Below are 12,248 nucleotides of genomic sequence, written 5' to 3' on the forward strand. Positions count from 1 at the left end.
TAATCATTAAAACGATGATTAACAATACATACAGATCAATATTTTACAACCATCGCCGATAGATGGCGATATGCGCGTATATGTTCCAAAGATTAAAACAATCAAATCAATGTCTATTGAATATTAGAGCTTGATAAATAACAGTATTATGTTGACAAATAATTATTTCAATAAAGATTTTATGTGTTTGATACATTAGTGTTATAAAATTTAATAATATTAATTATAAATCATGAATCAAACCTTCAACATTTGACAACTGTTGCCGATAGATGGCGACTGGCGCTCATAAATACAACGTTTACTGTGCAAGCCCAACATAATATAATTGATAGCATTCTTCGTTCTGTAGTGTCAGGTGAACACCGTCTTTATCGAAGTATGTATGGACGGATGGTAGGTCAGTGTCACACATTTGTGCTCTTTGGAAGGTCACAGATCAAACTCATCCCATTATTTATTGGTTATCGGGGTGAGTGGCTTATGAAATGAAAGGAGCGAAGCTCGTGTTCATCCTCTCTTTGTGCACGAAGTCAAATTCAGTCCGCTAAGCACTTGGCTATCAACAAATCAATGTCTATTGAATATTAGAGCTTGATAAATAACAGTATTACGTTGACAAATAATTATTTCAATGAAGATTCTATGTGTTTTATATATTAATTTGATAAAATATAATAATTAAAGTATGACTCAAAATATAAATATCATTATTCGACAACGATTGCCGATAGATGGCGACTCGCGCCCATAAATACACGAGTTTTGAAGTCATAACTTCTTATGTGAGGTTAAACCGCTTTATAATACGTATTTTTTGACAGTTTGTGATTAAAGAAACCCAGAAATACCAATGTTACTCGTTTGGGTATAGTGTAATCAATCGCTCGTACGAGGCGAGTAGCTTGAACTTCTAATGAAATAGGCAATATTGAGATTTAATTATTTTCGAGTACATTTATAGCTTGTACTTGTAATGTTTTAATACCATAATATCATATCAATATAAAGTAATCAAACTGGACGTGTCTTATTTAATTTTTAATTCGTTAAATAAACACTGTTCTTTCGTTTTATGATTGTACCACACTTGCGATATATACAACATCACCGACACGTCACAACGGGGTCACCCTCCTCGTGGGAAGCCAGTCGTCTAGCTGGTCTCATTTGACAAATCACTCAGATGAGACTCTAAGCGAGTTTGTCGCTAATCTGTGCCCTCAGTCTGTCACAGTCCGGTAGTGTTCCCTGCAACACATCCACCCTTACACCCCGAGCTGCGAGCCAAGGCTCACGAGCCACTCGCGATCCCTTTTTGTCACTATCGTCTTCTATCATCAAAGTATTTTCCATCCTCATAATTACATCAAAGTATGTTCTAGTATAATAGTATCTTTTATTAATAAAAATAAATAATAATTAATTATTAAAAACAAATGTATATTTTAAAATAGTTTACGTCTTATTCTCAGACCGACCGAGTATATATAAAAAAAAAACATAAAATTCGGAAGTAAAGGAGGAATTTAGTTACAAACACACGAGAATATTATATATTAGATATAATTTTTGTGTTTCCAATTATTTAACAAACGTCGACACAGCTTCGTCCACCGTACCTACCCTGTGCCAATAGCTCTGCTATAATTTAATTTAATGTATTTTATTCAAGTTAACATTACAAAATGAATTTTGACTCCACCAAAGCCTCCAGCGAGAAGAAACTCCATGAGAGTCGTACAGCTGCATAACATATAACCTGTTTCAATGATTAATAAGATTTATTTATTAGTTGTATTTTTAAGTGATACATAATTGGCTCACAATCCGTTTTAAAAAAATTCTTGAATATGTTCATCAAAATTTTGTACAATATTAGTTTCATTATTGCCTTCTTCCGCTGCCGTATGCGTAAGAGTTAGAGAGAGAGAAGCCAGAGAGACTGGCGCCGTAACGCGTTACGTAACGAAATGTTGCATTCTAAATTGACATTCAGCGCCATCTATTAGCGCACAAAGTTTAACTGAGTGCACGGAATACAAAAGATGGCAGCATTATAATATTGTTAACATCAATATTGATAGGTAATTTTGACAATAAATAAATATAATCAATCATATTTCAAAAAAAGAAATATAATCAATCAATAACATTTCAAATCGAAAAAATACTATTTTCACTAAACAAAGATTAATTAAACTTTATAATTGCAAAAATATTTATACGGTCAACGATGTGGTTTTGTAGAAATAATGTGTAGTTTAAAGGTTTGGTTTTCATTCCTATTTTTCTCAAAAATTATCTAGGAATACATAATATTTTTTTCAACACATTCTAGTTCTAATGATGCTTCCAAAACAAGCGTTCAGCGCCATCTATTAGCGCATAAAGCTTAACTTTGCTTACACAATACAAGAGATGGAAGCAATTTTTTATTTCTGAATAAATTAGCTTCTGTAGTCGACTAATATCTGACTTTCCTTTTTACTGTCGAATACTAAAGGAATGTTGTATTATCTATTTAATGTTAATTTGTTTCTTTTTGTATTGCATATTGAGAATAACTTCATCAGTTATAATTATAGCTTTTTTTGTCCATCAGACCAATTTTAACAATAATAAAATAACATTATGGTTCTATCTTTTGTATTCCGTACTCTTAGTTAACCTTTGTGCGCTACTAGATGGCGCTGATTGTTTATTTTCTGTTTTTCGATGCAACATTTCGTCACGTAACGCATCGGAGACGTATGTTTTATACTCTTATATATATTTATTACATTTTATTACTATCATAATGTCAATCTAGAGCAACCAAACCGAATGTTTCTTATTTCTGTTTGTTATTCAACTAGTCGATTGAAATCTACACTAGCGCTAGTTTGCGAGTGTGTCATTAATACGAACTAATTGTCAGTGAGAACTTGTATTGTTTGTTGTTTGTTTATACCACTGGGTCCATAGGACCCTGACCCATCGGGTCAGAATTGCATGACGCGGTAGCTGCGTGCTACCGCAGAGGACATGCCCGGGTTAGGAGGCAAGCCTCGATGCCCGTACCCGGCTCGGCCATAAGGCCAAGCAGGAACACCCTTCATTATTGTATTGTTTGACATTAATTGGCATTCTGTAACTCGATAAGAATATGTGTTAGAAGACTAGTGAAAAGTGAAAATCAATGCAATCTATTCAAAACATGTCAGAGGACCAAGTAGCTTACGTTAGCGTGATATTATCTAACATTAAATTTCTTCGAAAAATTCAAACAATCAATGTCTTATGAAAATTAGAGTTAGATAAATACCTGTTTATTTATAAAGACCTATTTAAATTTAATTCTCAAGTGTTCTACCACCGGTTCGGAATGTAGATTCTACCGAGAAGAACCGGCAAGAAAATCAGTAGTTACTCTTTTTCAATATCCAAAAATACAATCATGTTAGTTAAATACGATAAATATAATGGTCGGACGATGTGATACTTCGTTTAAGAGCATTTACGCCGGATAAGTAGTTTTCACGAGTTTTTTATATATCAGTTATTTAAACAATTTACTCTACAAAAGTTTAGTCTTTTAACTGTTATTTGACAAATTATTTATTTGTTAAAGATTTTAAAAATTCAGTGTAATTTGAACGCTGTCTTTACACAAAAAATGAGTTGTGACTTAAGTCTGTGAATACTAAAAAAAAGCGCAGATTGCCTACTGTAGAATGTATTGATAAAAAAAATAACAAAATTGACACGCGGCAATTGGAATATGCTGTCTTGAGCATAAATATATTTCATTTCATGTCCATCACACAGATTTAAACAATAATAAAATATCATTTTGCTTCGATATGTTGTATTCTGTGAAGTCAGTTAACCGCTGTGCGCTAATAGATGGCGCTGTATGTTTATTTTTTATGCATTTCGTTATGTAGCGCAACGGTGAAGTATTTTTTTTATAATATATATTTTTTAACAATTTGTAACTACTGATATTACTGATAAACTACAATATAACTACTGATAAACTACAAATATTCGTACGTACGCGGTGAGTAATAAAACAGGTTGATATTTATTGATAGATAGATTAGATATTATTCGTTTCTATATTCATATTATATAATTATATAATGTATATTATAAGACCACAATATTATATAAATATGGAGGAACCGAACTGAATATTTCCTATTTTATTCGGTAGATAAAAACAGTTCTCTTACTTTATGATCCTGAATCGCGCTTTCAACTTTTTCTACGACACGTGCTATATATATCATTTTACCGAAGTGTTCAGCGGCAGGGAGGTTGTTATCACCCGTCGGTTGGGGCCAGCATGGCCCCCAACCATATGGAGGTCTTGGAGGGCCTCATAAAGTACCTCCAGACTAACCACCCTGAAATCTTAGCAGGCTTCACCCAGTCGAGGGCTACCATCCAGGTAGTCCATACTGACCCACCGGCTTCACCGGCCACCCCCGACCGCCCGGATTCTCCAAGACCGGAGCCCACCCTTCCCGTGGATGTAGAACCATCCACAATGGAAACCGACGAACTCGGTTTCGAACCTGTCATTTCGAAAACAACCAAGCGCAAAGCAACAGCGCTTAAGGCCACGCCTCCCTCAAAGAGGGCACCGCCCACTAAGGCAGCCCGTCCGGAGAGGGAGGTGCCTACCGCGTCGGCCCGCCAATCGGCAGAGTCGACGCGTCCGATCGTAGCCCCGTCCCCCCGCGAAGGGGCGGCGACATCCGCTGAGCCCATCGCGGCTCCATCCCACCCCGAGGAACCTCGAGAGAAGGCCCCTCCCCCTATTTTCATCCAGGACAAGAGTGCCTGGGAACAAATCTCCCTTTTGATTACGCAAAAGCGTATTCATTATACCCACGCGCGGTCCACCGCGCAGGGTATCAAAGTAACGGTCCCATCATCCGCGGAACACAGGCGCCTGACCGCCTTCCTGCGGACCAAAAATATAGGTTACCACACCTATGCTCTCGAAGACGAGAAGCAGCTGAGGGTGGTAATAAAGGGACTGCCCAGAGAACTCAGCAATGAGTTCATTTCGGACAGTCTAAAAGACCAAGGACTGCCAGTTCGCGAGGTACACAGGATGTACCACGCCCAAACGAAACGCCCATTCAACCTTGTACTTGTAGTTCTAGATCTCTCCCCGGAAGGGAAGAAAATCTTCAACTTAAAGTCCGTGGCCCACCTCTCCGGCATCCGGATTGAAGTTCCACGCAACCGGGGTGCCCCGGGGCAATGTCACCGTTGCCAAATGTACGGGCACTCCGCGCGAAACTGCTTCGCCCGCCCTAGGTCCGTAAAGTGCCTAGGCGACCACGGCACCGCCGACTGCCCCCGCAAGGAGCGCAGCGAGTCCGACCCACCTTCGTGCGTCCTTTGCTAGTCAAAGGGCCACCCCGCAAATTACCGCGGTTGCGATAAAGCGCCTCGACGCAAGCCGACTCTCGCTCATAAAACAGCGAACAACCGCCCCAAGGCAGCGACCTCTGTCGCAGCAAAGCCGACCCCCGTGGCGGTAGCCGCCCCGCCCCCTCAGGGCTCCGCTTGGGACAAACCCCTGCAGATGGGCCCTAAGCCCTCACCTACTTCGCAGCCTATTCCAACAGCTGCTAAAACCGCCCATCAGGCCGTAAAAGCACCGATTAGTGCATCACCCGTAGCGCCATCCGGCGCGAGCATCGCGGGTGACTTACAACTAGTCTGCAACTTCGTAGGATCATTCAATCCTAACGAGTTGCGCGCCCTGGCAGGCAAGCTGCGCTTAGCGCAGCACAACCCGCAGGCCAGGCTCCAGGCGACCTGTGAACACGCAGGCCTCATCGACGCCATATGGCGTTACCAAGTCCCCACCCAAATGATGTCCTAATGGCGTCATTTAAAAATAGAATTAAGAGGAGTACAAGAGCTAAGTGCCCTTGAGAATCGCACGCACACACTTACAAAATCGACAAAAACGGCAAGCCCGTGAACTAAGAGTTAAGCGAGGTAACGAGGTTACGGGGTACATGTCAGTCACCTCCTCGTGGTGTACCCTGGGCAACGGGGCCGGTTTGAGCTTGCTCGTCGGCCACGGCTAAGACTGGCGGGAGGGATGCCGCGGGGCCGCTCCTGGTACGTCCCTGATCGGCGTCAGGGCGGACCATGGAGTGGCCTCGTTGGCTAGGAGGGAGTGGGAGGGCTCGCTACTCGAGCCTCCCAGATGTTTTACACCGGCGGTCAGCGGCGGAGCCTACCATCTTATCCGCCGCAGGGCGTCAGCTTCGTTGACGCCCAGCCTCCAGTGGCGGACTCGGGGGAGTTCGCCACATTACCACGTGGAGGATGAGGGGGAAGGCGCGCACTAGGCGCGCTTTCCATGAATATTCAGCCGCCTTACGGCGGCTGCCGCTGGTGGGGTCGCGGTTGCATGCCCTTGGCGATCCCGTGGCCTCACCACTCGGCGGCATGGTGGAAACCCGAGGATGGTTTTAGTGGGTAGGACAGGGCATTAGCATCAGCGTGCCCTGGCACGGGGCATTAGGCCCCGGTTGAGTCCCACATACCCGTCCCGGTCCCCCGACCGGGCGGCATGCGTAAATGCATTTCCTCCTCGTTAAACAAAAAAAAAAAGGTCTCTAAGGTCCTCGGAGAGGGCCCAGCGACCGTCCGGTTGCACAGGGACATCCCTCGAACAACCTTCGAGAGCGTTATTAATGAATTTAACTACTTCGACTGATTCTATAGAGTCGAGAATCTGGTTAAGAGGAGATTGATCTGTCGACCGGAGTCGCTTTTCGAGCTTCTTCCAGTCGATGATCGTTTTAGTCGGGGCGGGAGCAGAGGGCTCGGATCCTAGTTGAATTAGGACGGGGCGGTGGTCAGAGTTTAACTCGGAGAGCGTCTCAATCGAACGCAGCTGTAACGCTACGTCGTTTAAGATCGCTATGTCGAGTATATCGGGGCTGTTTAAGCGATTACTCGTTAGTGAAGGGAAGCGGGTCGGGGTGAGAGGGGCTACGATCTCGAAAGTGAAAGTAGCGAGAGAGATTAGTCGGTCTAGAATACGACCGTTGTTATTATTGTTGAAAGAGTTCCAACGGGAGTGCTTGCTGTTAAGGTCGCCGGCCAGAATGACCGAGCTACCCATCGAAAGGAGCGACTTAAGGTCGTTCTCTAAGAGAAGCTTAGTGGGTGAGAGATAAACTGAGGCAAGTACGATAGGTTGATGACCTGTCATACCCACCTGACAGACGGACGCCTCGATGTTGCTAAGCGGCGGCGGGTCTAGAGGTGAGCAGTGAAGCGACCTCTTGTAGTAAATTAGAGTGCCCCCGAGGGCAGTGGGCCTATCGTTGCGAATGATATTATAGTTCGCGATCATACGGTTTTAAGAATGATTCCTGAACGAGGAGGAAATCAATCTGGTTCGCGGTAACGAATTCGCGGACTAAGTCGATTTGATCGATAAGACCGTTTGCGTTAAACGTCGCTAAAGCTAGCGATCGGGGCTTAATTCTATTTTTAAATGACGCCATTAGAACATCATTTGGGTGGGGGGACTTGGTAACGCCATATGGCGTCGATGAGGCCTGCGTGTTCACAGGTGGCCTGGAGCCTGGCCTGCGAGTTGTGCTGCGCTAAGCGCAGCTTGCCTGCCAGGGCACGCAACTCGTTAGGATTGAAAGATCCTACGAAAATGCAGACTAGTTGTAAGTCACCCGCGATGCTCGGCGCCGGATAGGGCTACTCTATTCCTCTCGAGCGTAGGAGTGAAAGCCGATATACTTGGCTCTCAAATAGGATGTCAGACGTCTATGATCGTCCGACGTGGGTTGTCGCATGTAAAGTGTCGGGCTGATTGTATATATAGTAAGTGTAGCAGAAAAAGTTGATAGCGTGATTCAGGATCATAAAATGAGAAAACCGTTTTTTAACTACGAAAAAAAAAAAACTCATTCCATTGCCTTGTATTAATATGATAAGGTATTATAATATACCGCATGAAAATGTAATAAATGTACTCAAGAATAATATTAACCATTAATATTAATATCAGACTGTTTCATTACAAGTACAAGCTACTCGCCTCGTACGGGCGATTGATTGGGTGAGTAATATTAGCATTTATTAAATAAAAAAATCTTAAAAAATCAAATCATAATATAAAAAAGTACGTGACTGGTGCGTTGCGTGACGAAATGTTGTTGAAAACAGTCATTCAGCGCCATCTATTAGCGCACAAAGTATAACTGCGTGCATGCAATGCAAAAGATGGCGACAAGGTGTTAATTTAGTATTGGTAACATCAATGTTGATAGGTAAGGTTTTTTTTTCAGTAAACAAAGACTTAAACTTTATAATTATTGCAAAATTATTTATTCAGTTAACGATGTAATTTTGTAGAAATAACATGAAGTTTAAAGCTTATTACTGTGCATTTGTACCTTGGTTTATATTCCTATTTTTCTCGTAATACATTTTTTAACAAAACATTCTAGAGAATGCAATCTACTCGTTTATGTTGAAATAACGTTCAATTTGCAATGAAATGAAGAAATTTTTGAAAACATGCATTTTTAACCAATAATTTGTCGAATATCGGTAATATTTATCGGATTTTTTCTGTATATTCAGTTGTAAAGAGACTAAACTTTTATACGGTATTTTTCGCTTATGTAACTGATAAAAATTTAATTAATAATAAGAATATAATTTTTTTTTCGAAAAAAAAAACATTCGTATTAAACAAATGTCTGTAAACTAACAGATACCACTATTAGTGTTAGGAGAATTTACTCTCCGAACCGGTGGTTGCTTTACTTTAAATAGTTTGTTAAATGACAATTCAAAAGTGCTTGTAAAAGCCTACTTGAATAAAGTATATTTTGATTTGATTTGATTTGATAAGCACATTCGTTTGGAAATGCTTTTTGCACGAAACTACGGAACTACCCTTTCGTGATGGCGTCGAGGTTTAAGTCTCTATTTAGATCGTTACGAATAATAAAAAAAAATATTGAGTTTTAAAAAAAATCGAGAAATTGACATCCTGTGACACTCTCAAGCTTTATGACCACGAATCTTGAACATGGTATGATTTTTTTTTGTTAAGTTTTATAAATCGTAATCTAAAATCGATACAAAAATGCCTCAGTTTTAGAAAAACAACATTTTATTGCGCAACCATTACGCAAAAAAGATTACATCATCCATCTTTATGTGACTCTTGTAAAAAATGTACTACGCTCTTTTGGCAAGTGACTTTAAAAGATGGCGCATTTAGTACGGACTCTAAAATGCTACTACACTTAGTAGACTACACCTAAAATTAGGGAGAAAAAAAATGTAAACCAATTGAAAGTTAATTATTTTTATCAATTAAATTGCTACGGACCGCGTTTGAGTACGAATGCTGTAATATAGTGACATGTGCCGCGTGTGAGCGAGGCAGACAGTGACGCTAGACTTAGAAGATTGTTACTTAAATAAAGACAACAAAAGAATAAGGTTGAAACAAAATTCAGTTATTGGAATCAAAGTTTATTCATTCATAAGAAATGCTCAATTTGTTTACCTTCAGCCGCGATGCAAGCCCTACATCTTCTTAAAAAAGAGCGGTTTACACGTCTTGTAAACCGCTCTTTTTGAGTTGATCTCTTCAACAGCTTCTGCACATTTTTCTCGTAATTCGTTTAAACTTTGAAGTGATTTCAAATATACTTTTTCTTTTAACGTTCCCCAGTAAAAGAAATCGACTGGATTTAAGTTCGGTGAACGGGCTGGCCACGAAATTGGATCAGACCGTCCTATCCATCTACCCCGGTATTCTACATCGAGCTGTTAGGTAGGTATAGGTAGGTAGGTTTGAGATACCTTCCTGAGGCCCGGGGGCTTTCTTGGAATGTAGATCTTTGACTATCGTTTCGACTTTATCCGCGGTAGTCGGTGTTAGCTCGGTAGTCACTCAGTTTCCTGTCCCATCCATCGCCTCTGAGTTCCGCAAAGCGAATTTTAACCTCTCTCTGCAGATCCCAAAAGTGTCTTTCCGTTATCTACGGTCGGTTGGGCGTCGTGGGCTCTCTTCGCCGGGTGACAACGCTTAAGTAAGTCTCTGGTCCTCTGGGAGGGCCCAGCGGCCGTCGCGGCTGCACGGGGACCTCCCTCGAACAATCGCTACAGCGCTATTGATGAAGTTAATTACTTCGACTGAAGCCGACTTAGCAACCTCGAGTCTACGGAGTCGGGAGAATCTGGTCTAGGGGTGAACGATCGATCGACCGGAATCGCTCTTCGAGCATCTTCCGATCGATGATCGTTTTAGTCTGGGCGAGTGCCCCGGGTGCCCCGGTAAACATTTTTTTTTTTTCGAATTGTAATGTATTGTTTCTGCATTGCATCATTTATCAAAATATCTGATTGAAAGATCTTTAAATAGCTTAGTTATTGAATTGTTTTTAAAATCTCTATGGGGATCAACATTACGCATGTACCACGGACCCCGGTAAACTTTTTTGTTTTTTTTCTCGATTGGACAGTAGCTGTTGGCCAGAGTGGTCTCTACAGCGTCACCGGGCGGGTGAGCGAGTCGCAGAAGACTCAGCCGGATGTTGAGAGCCCACTGAAGGGCTCAGAGTACGCGCGTCCTAAGGGCGCCTCCTGTGAGGCCGGACCTCGGCTTAGGACGCCGTCGACGCCTGGAGGGAGGACAATGTGTGCTCTGAGACGCGTCATGCGCCTAGGCGCGGACGGTTAATAATGAACGAGGGACCTCGACCCCGCCGGTGGGGTCGGTGTGTGTTAAATGTGGGTCCTAATGGGGTAGCATTCGCCGATGTGATTGCACTTAGAACGTCCTTAGGGCGTCTATGTGTCGGACTAGAGTGCCACTGAGGGCTATACTTACTGGTATTAAGTATAATCGGGTTAGAGTGACTCGACGCTTTATCGAAATATCTAATCGATATTTCTTTCATCACTTTCGCGATGGAGTCGAGTCTTAAGTCTCTATGGAGGTCGATGTTACGTACGTAGTACGGACACCCGGTCAACGTACGTAGGCATCGGTTTTGTACTTTCTGTAACATATCTATGTATTGTTCGCTAGCGTATGCGAATGTGACACTAGCGTATGTGAGTATGGGACGGATGCAAGCTTTGTATAATGTCACCTTATTTCTAAGGGACAGTTTACTGCGCTTTCCTAGCATCGGGTATAATCTGTTTAGAACAAAGAGTGCTTTGTTCCTTGCTTGGACGATATGAGGTCTGAAAAATAGCTTCCGATCTAATGTGACGCCTAGGTATTTTACTTCTTTGCGCCAAGGGATGGGCCTGTCGTTGAGGGTTATTGACCCCGGACGGGCTCGGTCTGTTATAGGATTGTTATTTATACCGCGGTGGAAGAACACCGCGGTACTTTTATCGGGGATTTATTTCGATCCGCCACTTCAGCTCAGAACAGAAGCTGCACACACCTACGCTGAAGATGCCTATTACAAACACTTCGCGCGAACAGAACTGTAACTATAAACCGTTTGAAGTTCCACACTTCCCTCTAGCGGGACGCTTGGGCAACTTTTTCACGGGGGCGTGGCCTAATTGAGTACAGAGAGCGAAATCGGATTGCTGACGTGCGAGCGAGCCCGATGCCAGAATCGGAATGATAAACTTATCGGTAGAAATGTATATATAGCATATGTCGTAGAAAAAGTTGAAAGCGCGATTCAGGATCATAAAGAAAATTAACTGTATTAATAATTTATCGAATTAAATAATAAATATTCAGTTCGGTTGCTCCATATGAATATTGTGTCTTATAACAACAGGAAAATGTGATAAATATGCAAAGGAATATTTACTATACATAAATATCAGCCTGTTTCACTACATAATCGCTAATCGCCTCGTACGTGCGGCACCGCGTGGAAGTTGTTAAATTACGTAATATTGTAAAAAACAAAAAAAAAAACTATGTACGTCCCCGACACGTTAAGTGACGAAAACATTTAATTACACACACAGAAAATTACTATTAAGCGCCATCTATTAAGCGCACAGCGATTAAATTTGTATACGGAACACGAAAGATGGCAGTGCTATATTACTTTATTATTGATAAAATCTGCCTGATGGCAAACAAGTAAGTCGAGGAACGCTGATAAGCTCGATCGAGCATTTCAATCCAGTTACGGCAAAACGAGAATCGCAAGCAGAGAGCATTTTTAATTGAATTTGATTGAGAA

The sequence above is a fragment of the Vanessa tameamea genome, chromosome 29 (genome assembly GCF_037043105.1).
Source record: "Vanessa tameamea isolate UH-Manoa-2023 chromosome 29, ilVanTame1 primary haplotype, whole genome shotgun sequence".
Taxonomy (NCBI): domain Eukaryota; kingdom Metazoa; phylum Arthropoda; class Insecta; order Lepidoptera; family Nymphalidae; genus Vanessa; species Vanessa tameamea.